The sequence below is a fragment of the Tachypleus tridentatus genome, chromosome 3 (genome assembly GCF_004210375.1).
Source record: "Tachypleus tridentatus isolate NWPU-2018 chromosome 3, ASM421037v1, whole genome shotgun sequence".
In the NCBI taxonomy this organism is placed as follows: domain Eukaryota; kingdom Metazoa; phylum Arthropoda; class Merostomata; order Xiphosura; family Limulidae; genus Tachypleus; species Tachypleus tridentatus.
In genome coordinates this window covers 96,389,142-96,402,586 of record NC_134827.1, presented here as the reverse complement: position 1 = coordinate 96,402,586, position 13,445 = coordinate 96,389,142, and the positions used below count along the sequence as shown (strand labels likewise).

At 38.9% G+C, this 13,445-nt stretch overlaps 1 protein-coding gene across 5 annotated transcripts in view; it reads left to right on the top strand.

Annotated features, from left to right (window-relative positions):
• Nucleotides 1-13,445, top strand: part of LOC143247525 (uncharacterized) — a 118,560-nt gene that overhangs the window by 42,371 nt on the left and 62,744 nt on the right. Inside the window, exon 1 of one of the 5 annotated variants that reach the window (XM_076495788.1) lies at nt 12,593-12,949. The exons of the other annotated variants lie outside the window; for them this stretch is intronic. The gene's annotated coding sequence lies outside the window, so the exon portion shown is untranslated. Of the gene's footprint in view, nt 1-12,592; nt 12,950-13,445 lie in introns of those variants that run through there. 5 annotated transcript variants of the gene reach the window in all.

Sequence of the window (13,445 nt, the reverse complement as noted above, 5' to 3'; positions counted from 1 at the left end):
CACCCCACTTCTCACTAAACACGCGCACGAAATGTCTCTGGGTGGCATTGGAGTATTGTTTGGAGAAACATAAATTTTTCTCAGATATATATGTGTTCTCATCAGGATGGCGTTTAGGTACATTTTTGGAGACAACTGGTGTTTAGAAGTCAAGCAAAGACTAACTTGCAATGGATTAGCTTTAGAGACACCAAACTTCAGACACAATTTGTACGTGACATGGCTTGACACGGGGGTACCTACTGATGAGACACCAAACTTCAGACACAATTTGTACGTGACATGGCTTGACACGGGGGTACCTACTGATGAGACACCAAACTTCACACACAATTTGTACGTGACATGGCTTGACACGGGGGTACCGACTGATGAGACACCAAACTTCACACACAATTTGTACGTGACATGGCTTGACACGGGGGTACCGACTGATGAGACACCAAACTTCACACACAATTTGTACGTGACATGGCTTGACACGGGGGTACCTACTGATGGTACAGTAAATCATTTTACTCGTATGCTACTTTGTTATTCAAATTTGTTGTTGGTCTTGGAATATTAAATTAGTAAGCATAATTATAAAGAAAAAGCATCGTTACCGCCTCATAGATTCATTGCTATGATTAATTTTCTATTTACACATCATGTTATAACTTCTCAATAGTATGTCTGAGAGGAACTTGTTTTCATATAGTTTTCATAAAGCTAAATCCGGCATGGCCAGGTGGTTAAAGCACTCGACTCGTAATCTGAGAGTCCCGGGTTAGAATCCCCGTCACACCAAACATGCTCGCCCTTTCAGCCCTAGGGACGTTATAATGTTACGGTCAATCCCACTATTTGTTGGTAAAAAAAAGTAGCCCAAGAGTTGGCGATGGGTGGTGATGACTAGCTGCCTTCCCTCTAGTCTTACACTACTAAATTATGGACGGCTAGCACAGATAGCCCTCGTGTAGCTTTGCGTGAAATTCAAACCAAACCTGTTCAGAAATTTTAAGAAATACTAATTCGCCTTTTTTCCTATCTAAATAATGAGTAAAATTAATAAACAAATATTGTTAACGAAAAAGCATTTGGTGTTAAAACCAGTAATGTGATGTTAATAAGTCATAAAGACTAATTATGGTGTATAATGACTTAAATGAAAATTACACTTCACCACCTTAATTTATTTCACACTGAAAACGTTTTTCATCCAAGCAATATAATAACATAAACATCATCTCTAACACTATTCATGATGTTATAAGAACACGTAGGTTCAAGAAGTCTTGATAGAAATGAAATAGAAATCCTTTAACGCACTTTATTATTTTTATATTATGGGTTTTTTGTGTCACAGCCGGCCTGATGAGCCATGGTATTGAACGAAAGATCTATTCAGCACGAGATATAGCTGATTAATAACTTGTTGCATTCTTCTTTACCTTCATTCATAAGTTATTATAACGATCTTACTAATTTCCTTTGACAAAGTCAAATTGTTTGATCATGCCCAAACGTTATATATTACGTTTTCTTGGTTGTAGTTTTCCATGAAGGCCGCCTCCTTCACCGTGACTGATCAGTAAACTCATTACAGCTAATAATGAGAAAGCTCTTAACAACAACAAAATAAATAAATACATTTAATGTGTACACCACTTGGTTTCATCTGTCCAAGTTGTAATAAGTGTTGTGTTTCGTCCTTATATATATATATATATATATACTCAAATATATTTTGGTAGCTAAAAATAGCGTGTAAATTTGTTTGTTTATAGTTGAGTAAAAAGCTACACAATGGGCTATCTGTGTTCTTCCCACCACGGGTATCGAAATCCGGTCTCTAGCGTAAATCCGTTGACACAAGTCTCCAAAGCTGGGGGTTGATCTCCTTTCAATTTATAATTAGAACAACCATTAATGTGGATAATTAATATTTATGGGGTACTGTACTAGGACTTGTATCTAGCTTGAAAGTGTGATTTCATCATAATTTTTCCTTCATATCTGTTCCAAAAATCAGCTACAAGTTTTAACACAGAACGTAGAAACCAACCACCACAAGCCATGGCCTCAGCAATACTTTGCGCGACTTAAGATTTCGTATTATTCATACCCTTGTGTTTGTTTCTTTTCCTACGCTGTACAAGTTCGATTCATTCTATTTTTATCTCATAAACTGTGGTATATTGAGCACATTCGGCACTCCATCTGCTCCATGAACCAGCTGCATGTTTCAACAGAGAAGCCATTCCGTATAAACTAAATCCACAATCCCTCATGTGTTTGCGGATACAAGTTTTCCTTCCACTCGTTCCCTTGTGTCCAAGCATGTTCTTTCGCTCTACTAATTCAAAAAGTAGAAATTGCAGAGTACTAGGCATATTTTACATTTGTCTGTTGGAAATCACTGTATCTTATCTGTTCACAGTCACCTCTCTATATTTACATTCACACCACGTGCTTTCATGAACATTTTTACATAACACCATAGCGTTCTTTGAACTACAGTCTTCCAAACAATTAGGCCCTGCATGGTCAGGTGGTTTGAGCGCTAGACTCGTAATCTGAGAGTCGCGAGTTCGAGTCCCCGTCACACCAAACATGCTCGCCCTTTCAGTCGTGGGGACGTTATTATGTGACGGTCAGCCCCACTATTCGTTGGTAAAAGAGTATCCCAAGAGTTGGCGGTGGGTACTGATGACTAGCTGCCTTCCCTCTAGTCTTACACTGCTAATTTAGGGACAGCTAACACAGATAGCCCTTGTGTTGCTTTGCGCGAAATTCAAAAACAAACAAACAATACACCAAACATGCTCGCCCATTGAGTTATGGGGACGTTATAGTGTTTCGGTCAATCTCACTATTCGTTGGTAAAAGAGTAGCTCAAGAGTTGGCGGTGGGTGGTGATAACTAGCTAGCTGCCTTCCCTCTAATCTTACACTATTAATTTAGGGACGGCTAACGCAGACAGCCCTCGTGCAGCTTTGCGCGATATTCAAACAAAACCAAACAATTAAAATGTTGAGCAATATACAGTTAAGTTTTATTTTTGTTGTCTAAAGCAATATTTTGTGTTCACACTGCTTCATCCAGTTATTTCCTTTTGTTTCTGTTGTATCCACTTTGAGCTTGAATAGTATTGTTTATACTTTACTGTTCTCTAGTTATCAGAATTTAATGACTCAACAGTGTTAATGGTTTATAACAAGTGTGCCATTATGAAAAGGTGTATCACTGGAACAAGCTCAGTTGGTCCATATTTACTTTCGTGTAATTATGTCATAATGTGTGTGTGTGTGTGTGTGTGTGTGTTTTTTATAGCAAAACCACATTTGGCTATCTGCTGAGGCCACCGAGGGGAATCGAACCCCTGATTTTAGCGTTGTAAATCCGTAGACATACCGCTGTACTAGCGGAGGTCTTTATGTCATAATACGTTTCTACGAAGTATAATTTCTTTTTATGGTAAACACAAACGTATCAATGAGACACACATTTAAGGTTTTATTAACAACATTTCTCATTTTTATGGCAAAGTTAGTATTTGTTTTTCCTGTTGGAACCATAACCAATATTATATACAATTTATTTTGTATATTTCTCAAATATAACAGAACAGAAGAAAAAATAAGCAACAACAGTTTGTTTGTTTTTTAATTTCGCGCAAAGCAACTCGAGGGCTATCTGCGCTAGCCGTCCCTAATTTAGCAGTGTATTGTTTGTTTGTTTGTTTTGGAATTTCGCACAAAGGAACTCGAGGGCTATTTGCGCTAGCCGTCCCTAATTTAGCAGTGTAAGACTAGAGGGAAGGCAGCTAGTCATCACCACCCTCCGCTAACTCTTTGGCTACTCTTTTTACCAACGAATAGTGGGATTGACCGTCACTTTTAATGCCCCCCGGCTGAAAGGGTGAGCACGTTCAGTGAGACAGGGATTCGAACTTACGACTTTCAGATAACGTGTCGAGCAGCTTAACCACCTGATCATGACCAACAATAGCGAATGTATACACTGCCTCAGATAAGGGAGAGCACCATAACAAGAATGGGCTTTCTACAACTTAGCGTTTCGCAAACTGGGGATCCGTGAAGGTACTCAAAGGGTAATGGATGTCGTCCGAAATTTCACAGAAATATTTTAAAATACATAATTTATGGGGTGAAGAATATTTAACTTTGGAAGACAGCTTTTCGTCACACGAAATCATTTTCTCAAAACCAAAAACATCGATGGATTTGGGGATCCGAGAAAAAGAATTTAATTTAAAGGGGATCTTCGGTTTACTAAAGCTTTAGATCACTGTTTCAACATCTACGTCACAGACGTTTCGCCAAACATCATATGAACTCATAGATTGTTTGTCTTACAGATATTAGTAGCTTATGAGAGAAAGTAGTGTGGAATATATATAACATACATCAACCACAACACCTGCCATAATCCAGTACCAACGAGGCCCTTTGCTTATTATTTGGGCTCATTACGCCGAGTGAGACACGATAGACATAATTGTGGGACCCGGCATGGCCAAGCGTGTTAAAGCATGCGACTCGTAATCTGAGGGTCGCGGGTTCGCATCCCCGTCGCGCCAAACATGCTCGCCCTTTCAGCCGTGGGGGCGTTATAATGTGACGGTCAATCCCACTATTCGTTGGTAAAAGAGTAGCCCAAGAGTTGGTGGTGGGTGGTGATGACTAGTTGCCTTTCCTCTAGTCTTACAGTGCTAAATTAGGTACGGCTAACGCAGATAGCCCTCGTGTAGCTTTGTGCGAAATTCAAAACAAACAAACAAAACATAACAGTGGCTGGCCGTATTCCCTTTGATCAGTAGCTCAAAATTAGTTTTAGTGTCACTGCCATTAGGATATAATACAAAGTTTATAATATTATATAATTAGATAATTCGTTTGACCTTCAAAATATTGTTCGGTTTTAAACATAAACTGTTTACCAAGTTTCCTAATGCAGTTTGCTTATTAGATTATTATTCGTGATTAAACAACTGGACAAAAGACTTGGTATTTGAATGGCAGTTAAACTGGATCATCTTGTTTAATAAATGGAGTAAGGCTTCGTTAAGCCTAGTATTACAATCATGTTCAAGTGAGTTGCAAGCCAAAGAAGTCTTAAAACTTCAACGCCATTTTGAAACTTAAAGAGCTTTTCTGTCACAATGGAAAGGCCCGGCATGGCCAGGTGGGTCATGACGTTCGATTCGTAACCTGAGGGTCGCGGGCTCGAATCCCGGTCGCACCAAACATGTTCGCCCTTTCAGCCGTGGGGATGTTATAATGTTACGGTCAATCCCTCTATTCGTTGGTAAAAGAGTAGACCAAGAATTGGCGGTGGGTGGTGATGACTAGCTCCCTTCCATCTAGCTTTACACTGCTAAATTAGGCTAGCACAGATAGCCCTCGAGTAGCTTTGTGCGAAATTCAAAAACAAACAAACAAACAGACTGGAAAGAAAATTTCTATGTTTGATGAGAGCTCTCCGCTAATACAGCGGTAAGTCTACAGACTTACAACGCTAAAGTCAGGGGTTCGATCCCTCTCGGTGGGCTCAACAGATAACTTGATATGGATTTACTGAAAAAAAGACACACCCTCACACTAACACACACATATGTTTGATGAGAACTTCGGTTAGAGAATAAATAAAATAGCCTCATCCACTGAGAAATATTTATTTAAAAAAATCTTGATTGCGCCCTCTGTGTTTGAAGGAGATTAGGCTCTCATTTTCAGCAAGCCAAGATTAAGTGTTATGTTTATATGCATACAATATCGTTTTTCATTTTAGTTTCTCACTCCTAGACGAACACGAACAAATGAGGTAAATCTTTCTTACCGCCATATTAGTAGGCATAAAAGTTTAGTGTTAACAGGTGATTTCATTTCGCACATTAGTTATTGACAGGAATCGTCTGGTAATACATGCTTGGTCAACAACGAGAATCTCACTTTTTCATGTTCGTGCCTTTTTACTGCATAATAAAAATTGCTTTGCTCTTTGGTGCTCTATATGTTCATTATAAGAGTAATAACCAAGTACCACTGCACTCGAGTAGATTTATTTGAAACTCGACAAATAAACATGCTTTTTCGTTATAACAATTGGAAATAAGAAGAAAAGGTAAGTTATTTTCTTTAACTTACGTCTATATTTGAGTGGGTGTAAAATTGTGTACAGATGTATCATTCCTTTTCTGTTAAAACGTTTTTGTATAGAAATGGAAATTTTATATTTTACAAAAATATAAACAAAATATTGGTTAACGTATGGAATGTTTTGGAATGAATATAATCTCGTGGAAGTCCTACAAGAAATTACAACCCGCTGAGATAATGCGATTTATTATACATAACAGTTCATGTTACCCATGACTTAACGTACAGTTTTTTGAGCGAAATAACAAAGAAAGACATGTTTATTTTGTTGTTGTTTTTTTTTTTTTTTACTTTCAAATTTATGTGTATGTTAGTACAGTTATCCGTATCTCTGACCTATTTATTTTCAGTTAGAGTGTTCTTTAACAAAACTTAACGAAAATATAAACAAAATACCATTGAGCTTTTAGCATATTTTACGTCATTATAATCTCGTAGAAGTTCTACGAGAACTTTCGTAAATAAAAGCCTATGTGACCTACGGTTTGACGTCCCACTCCAGTGCCTTGGCCGTCTCTTCATTTAAGGTACCATACTCGCTAACGTTAACCTATGGGGGCAGTTAAAGATCGTGGGATGCACTCGCCTACGCGATTACTTGCACTCTTAATGGGAATGAATTAGAAACATACCTAAAATCGTTCACCTATGTAGAAAAAAACCACACGAATATAATGCAAGATTTCAGTAAGGGTCATTCCATGCCAACTCACCTAGAATTTCCCAGTTCATGTCATAGATTTCCTTGAAGAAATTCAAGCAAAAACTTTATGTTGAGTTATTAAGCCATGCAGTACAGCTTTAGGGTTTTTTCATGGCTGAATAAATCAAAATGAAGATTTTGCTGGAATTGTTTTTCAAGAAAATCTATAAGATGAACTTGGAAAAGTTCGTTTTTTTTTTCTGGGTGAGTTGGCATGGAATGACCCATAAGAGGTTAGGATCCTGCCTGATCTGGTCATAGGTTTTTAAAGGTTAAAATGTAAAAAAAAAATTAGTCTTTTCTGGGGCGTTTGTTTTGAATTATTCTCACGTTATTTACAAAGGCGTAGCTAGGGTTTTCAGCGCCCCCTCGTGACAAAATGTAAGTCATAATTCCTAATTATGTAACATCAATTTGGCGCCCCCCACCGCCCCCGATGCTGTGCCCGGGGACAGATGTACCCCCTTGCCCCCCCTAGCTACGCCACTGGTTATTTAGTAACCATCCAAGTGATGCAAGTTGTGCATTTTATTTATATATGTCTGTCACAAAAGAAATAATATTAAGCATGGACAGTGACGTATTTAGGTGGGGCTAGAGGGGGCTCATCCCCAGAATTCATGATCTTAATGGGGGCCCATTAATAACTTTATTCTCTGTAAAACTACGTGGGATGTAGGACCCAAAAAATTATTAGTTTCTTGACCCACACAACCCTAAATCCGCCACTGAGCATGAGAGCAGTTGCCCTTGGCCTATCTGAATGGCACCTATTTGCAGAGATATGTTTTGTATCAGTCAGTTAAAAAATAGACATACTCTTGACATATTAACAGATGTTTATGTAGAGATAAAATCTTATGACTTGCTTAATTTCTGTTCCAAAATAGGGGTGGTCGTATGATAAATAAAAACCAGCAACGACAACATGATCCTCCAAGGCCGGGTGGTTAGTGCGTTCGACTCCCAGTCTGAGGTTCGCGGCTTGGAATTCTCGTCACACCAAACATACTTGTCCTTTCAGCCATGGGAACGTTATTATGTGCCTGCCAATCCCACTATTCGTTGGTAAAAGTGTAGCCGAAGAGTTGGCTATGTGTGATGATAACTAAGTGTCTTCCCTTTAGTTTCACACTGCTAAATTAGGAATGGCTAGCGCAGATAGCCCTCGCAAAGCTACACTCTTTGCGCAAAATTCAAAGTAAGATAAAACTAAGCCAAAATGAAATACAGGAAGGGTCACTTTCAGTTCAAATCAACGCTTAAGTTTTGTTACGTGATGAGTGCTATTATTATTTATTGAATCTAAGTTAAAACGCTGATAATAGATTGTCTAGACACGAGGAAGGTATTAATTACTAAGAGTTAAAAATCTCGGGGAAATTAGAAGAAGCGTATTACCTCAGATATTATATTTACTGCTTCTGAAAACTTATTAACTGTCACACACACACATTTTTTTAGAATAAATCATACGGCTGTTAGAGGATGAAAAATAACTTAATAAACCGTATATAGAAGGTTCTAGTAAACAAGTGACTCAAAACGTTTCAACTTCAAATGTAACACTTTGGTTTGTGTAATGGAAGTGTTGTAAGCATGGGTAGAATGTCACTTCACATTTAAAATATAAAACACAAACCCGTAACATTTGATTTATCTACGACGTCAGAATACTCAAATTGTATCTTAATAACTTGAGGAACAGTGACTTTTATCGGGTGTCTTGTCACTCAGGTTACCTGACGTTTGTGTTGCTTTAGTACTCAATTCTAACGTGGCAAAAACCTGTCATCTGGCGCACGTATTACTTTAGTGTTTGATTCGTGTCTCTTGTGCCTGCCCCATGCTAGTACAACGGTAAGTCTACGGGTTTACAACGCTAAAATCAGGGGTTCGATTCCCCTCGGTGGGCTCAGCAGATAGCCGGATTTGGCTTTGCTATAAGAAAACACACACTCTCTTGTGCCTAGCGTATATTTAGTGTTAACGTCCACTATTGATATCATTAGTATGTGGCTTTTGTCACTCTAATTCCATAGCATGCATGTCCTTGCCCATCAGTTGGTGCGTGTTGAGACAGTGTCAATTTCCTTGTCCATCAGTTGGTGCGTGTTGAGACAGTGTCAATTTCCTTGTCCATCAGTTGGTGCGTGTTGAGACAGTGTCAATTTCCTTGTCCATCAGTTGGTGCGTGTTGAGACAGTGTCAATTTTCTTGTCCATCAGTTGGTGCGCGTTGAGACAGTATCAGTTTCTTTGTCCATCAGTTGGTACGTGTTGAGACAGAGTCAGTTTCTTTGTCCATCAGTTGGTGCGTGTTGAGACAGTGTCAATTTCCTTGTCCATCAGTTGGTGCGTGTTGAGACAGTGTCAATTTTCTTGTCCATCAGTTGGTGCGCGTTGAGACAGTATCAGTTTCTTTGTCCATCAGTTGGTACGTGTTGAGACAGAGTCAGTTTCTTTGTCCATCAGTTGGTACGTGCTGAGACAGTGTCAATTTTCTTGTTCATCAGTTGGTACGTGCTGAGACAGTGTCAATTTTCTTGTCCATCAGTTGGTGCGTGTTGAGACAGTGTCAATTTCCTTGTCCATCAGTTGGTGCGTGTTGAGACAGTGTCAATTTTCTTGTCCATCAGTTGGTGCGCGTTGAGACAGTATCAGTTTCTTTGTCCATCAGTTGGTACGTGTTGAGACAGAGTCAGTTTCCTTACCCATCAGTTGCTCTGCGTACTTTTCTCTTATTTACCTTCAGAATCCTTGATTTGCATGTCGTTATGGTATCAATTGTTCTCAAGTATTCCGCGTGGTATTTTAGTTGAAGAATTCCTACCACACTCATTGCATGCGTAGAAATGTTTGTTCTTCTTGAGTTTTCACTGGACGAATGTGTCTCAGTGGTTAGCTTGCCCAGAATGTATGCACTCCGAGGGTGACGGTTAAATCTTAGTACTTGGTTTATTAAGAGTAGCTCTTAGGCGATTATTGTACTTTATTACCTGCCTTCTTCGTAGACTATCAATTCGAAGTTTGGAATGTCTGTGCGGAAATATCATGTGTATAGGACATCGAAAACCTCTGAAACAAAAACTAAATTTTTATATACGTTTATGTGTAACTAAGCTGAAAGCTACACAATAGGCTATCTGTGCTCTACCCATCACGGATATCGAAACCCAGTTTCTAGCGGTGTGAGTCTGCATACATGCCTCTGTGAAACTGAGGGCTTGTATACATAAATACGCTGTTCAATTAATTTTAACATAAATAGGAATTTCTTTTTACACTCTACCTCAACCGTGAGGAACGCATAACATCAAAAAGCTGATTTACAACTTAGAACGTAAGAAGGCTGCGTTATATATATGGGTGTTATCTTTAAAACAACAGAGCAGTTACCTGGCAAAGCATACGGTGTTGTGCTAACCTTTCAGAACCTTCCAATAGGTGATGCTAGTAGTACATCGTATTAAATATTTTTTCAATAGCACTGGAAAACGTAGAGGAACAAAATATCCGTTCATTTCTCTTTCTTTGTAATTTGTACGAGAAACAGACGTGTACATAAAAAATATTAAACAGCAAACTCACTCGCGAGAATTGCGGTAAGTGGAACTTCCTTTATATGGCACGGCATGGCCAGGTGATTAAGACACTCGACCTGCAATCTGAGGGTCGTGGGTTATAATCCCCGTCACACCAAACATGCTCGCCCTTTCAGCCGTGGGGGCGTTATAATATGACGGTCAATCCCACTATTCGATGGTAAGAGACTAAACCAAGAATTGGCGGTGAGTGGCGATGACTAGCTGCCTTCCCTCTAGTCTTACACTGCTAAATTAGAGACAGCTAGCGCAGATAGCCCTCGTGTAGCTTTGCGCGAAATTCAAAACAAGTAATCAATTTGTACCAATAGAAGACAGAAGTCTGTCTTCTTATGCGTTTAGAGGATTTCTTGTTTCCTCGCATAATCAGTTTACTTAATCAAAATATCTAATAACGTAAAAAGTACAAATTACATTGTGAAAAAAAAAAACAACTGAAAAGTCAAAGTTCAAGGTTCTCCTTGTGTTTTAACCTATTTATTTTCCTTCGTGGGCGAGAATGTTAAAATTCATCGTGCCTACCAGTTTCTCGTGCAAGAATGCAAGATTTGCGCGAGACATGGTTGGGTCTTTTAAAACAAGGGCTCGTGCAAATTTCGTTTTTGGAACACCTGGGCCTATCAACATGTGTGGGAGGCAACGTGGGTGTCAATCACCATAAATTCGCACCACTTGGTGTTCTAGGCGTTACCGCCCAAACTGGCTTTATCAACATACGTTTTGTTTAGCAGTTCTTTTTGTTTGATTTTTTCATTAGAGTGATTGTCCTTTCCTACCTGTCAGATTGTCGACGTATGAGTGACGTCAGATGTGAAAACCACGACGTCACAACAGGAATGGTAATCTCTTAATAAAGAAATAAAGGAAAACATCTTAGGTCTTGAAACTATTTATGGATATTGAAGATGTATCTATACAGTGATGACATTTGCTTCACAATGTTTAATGCCGAATTGGTTTGTATCTATTGGCATTTATGTAACCGACTTTATAAAGACTTAACAGTAAGTTCACAATTTTAGAAAACTGTTACACTTATAACACATCCTACTATCTTTCCTAAGACCATCGAATAAGTCTTAAGTATTAGCTTAAACTTACATTACGTTCGTTGTCAATTCTCATTGCCTTCTTGTGCCATAATTTTAAAACATGCCATAATTTTAAAACAGAATGTACACAAGATATATATAAAAATAAGGTCGTTCGTAGCCTAGTTCCCAGGGTGCCCGTACCGTCAGTACGAGTTCACAGTTCACTTTTCGTTGTCTCAGAGATGCGCTCCACACTTCAGGGTAGTGGGTCTTTTATAAGAATATCAGCAAAGTTCCACCATTCGGTAATATAAGATGTCCGGCATGGCTAGGTGAGTTAAAGCGTTCGACTCGTAATCCAAGGGTCGCGGGTTCGAATCCCCGTCGCACCAAACATGCTCGCCCTTTCAGCCGTGAGGGCGTTTTAAATGTGACAGTCAATCCCACTATTCGTTGGTAAAAGAGTAGCCTAAGAGTTGGCGGTGGGTGGTGACGATTAGCTTCCTTCCCTCTAGTCTTGTAAGACTAAGGCAAAATTATGGACGGGTAGCGCAGATACCCCTCGTGTAACTTTGCGCGAAATTGAAAAAGCAAACAAACAACCAAATCGGTAATATAAGATCGTGGTAGTTACTGGCTGGCTGCCTTCGTTTGGTCTCTCGATTCAAAAATAGGGACAGCTAGGCGCAGATAACCCTTGTGTAGCTTTCCAGAAAATTCTGAAACAAACAAAACTATAAAAACACCACTGATGCGTCCGAAAAGAGGGTCAAAGTTAGCTTTAAGTGACATTCCTACTTGTTCGTATAAAAAAACAAAAAACGTTTTGGGTATTCCCTTAGCAAAATACTGCGAGAGAAAATATCTCAGCAGAGGATATTTCTAATCTAACAACTTTACGAATCATTTCAAATTAAGCTTATGCTACGAACAGTTTTGAAAAAGAATATTATTACCTCGGACATACTACGAAAAAAATCTCAATATTTTATTTCTTTGATCACCTACATGTGACTGTTGTAACAAACGGCACCGCCAGAGGGTGATAAACTGAAAAATATAAATCAGGCTGTTACTTACAACCTTCGTTCTTTAAGGTTATAATGCCGAAGGAAGGAAATGCTTTCTTCGTATAACAACTAGACGTATATTAAATCAGTTCTGTGTCTGTAAATTAGTCAGATCATGCATGCTCTTCTCACATTTATATGACTATAAACTTTGGACTATGAACGACTGGCCAGTAAACGACCAATCGGCTGATAATATGTTTCGAATGTAAACTGTGGTCGCTACCTTTTAGAGAGATCAAATGAACGGCTGCTAATGTTTATTAAGTAATCTGAACACAGACAGAATTTATTTCGATAGTATTGCTCTGTACTGATTAGAGGTCGCTGTCTCTCAGAGACCTTAAACTGAACGACATTGCCGTATCTTGATAGTAAGTCCTAGTTTGATATTTTGACTTGAAAAAATGAAAGATAAATATTTTGTTAAGACTTTGTGCCGTTTTTATGTTGTATTTTGTTCGAAATATTCATCTATCTTGTTTTAGCGGAACTATTTAGTTTATATAAAAAATAATAATGACGTTTCTTAAATATACGTAATATGTACAAAGTTTATTTTTTATTTGCTTGCTGTTGAGCACAAACCACACAAGTGTTATCTGTGCTGTGTCCACCGCGAATATGGGTGGGGAATTTAGGGTTACCGCTGCGCCACTGGGAAGGGAAGGGAGGCCAAGTGTGTGGTTCGTTTTGAATTTCGCGCTAAGTTACTCCAGGGCTATCTGCTCTAACCATCTCCAATTTAGCAGTAATGGACTAGAGAGAAGGCAGATAGTCAACACCACCCACTGTCGATGAATGATGGGATTGATCAAATATTACAACGCCCCCACGGTTGAATGGGCGAGCATGCTCGTTGACGGAGAT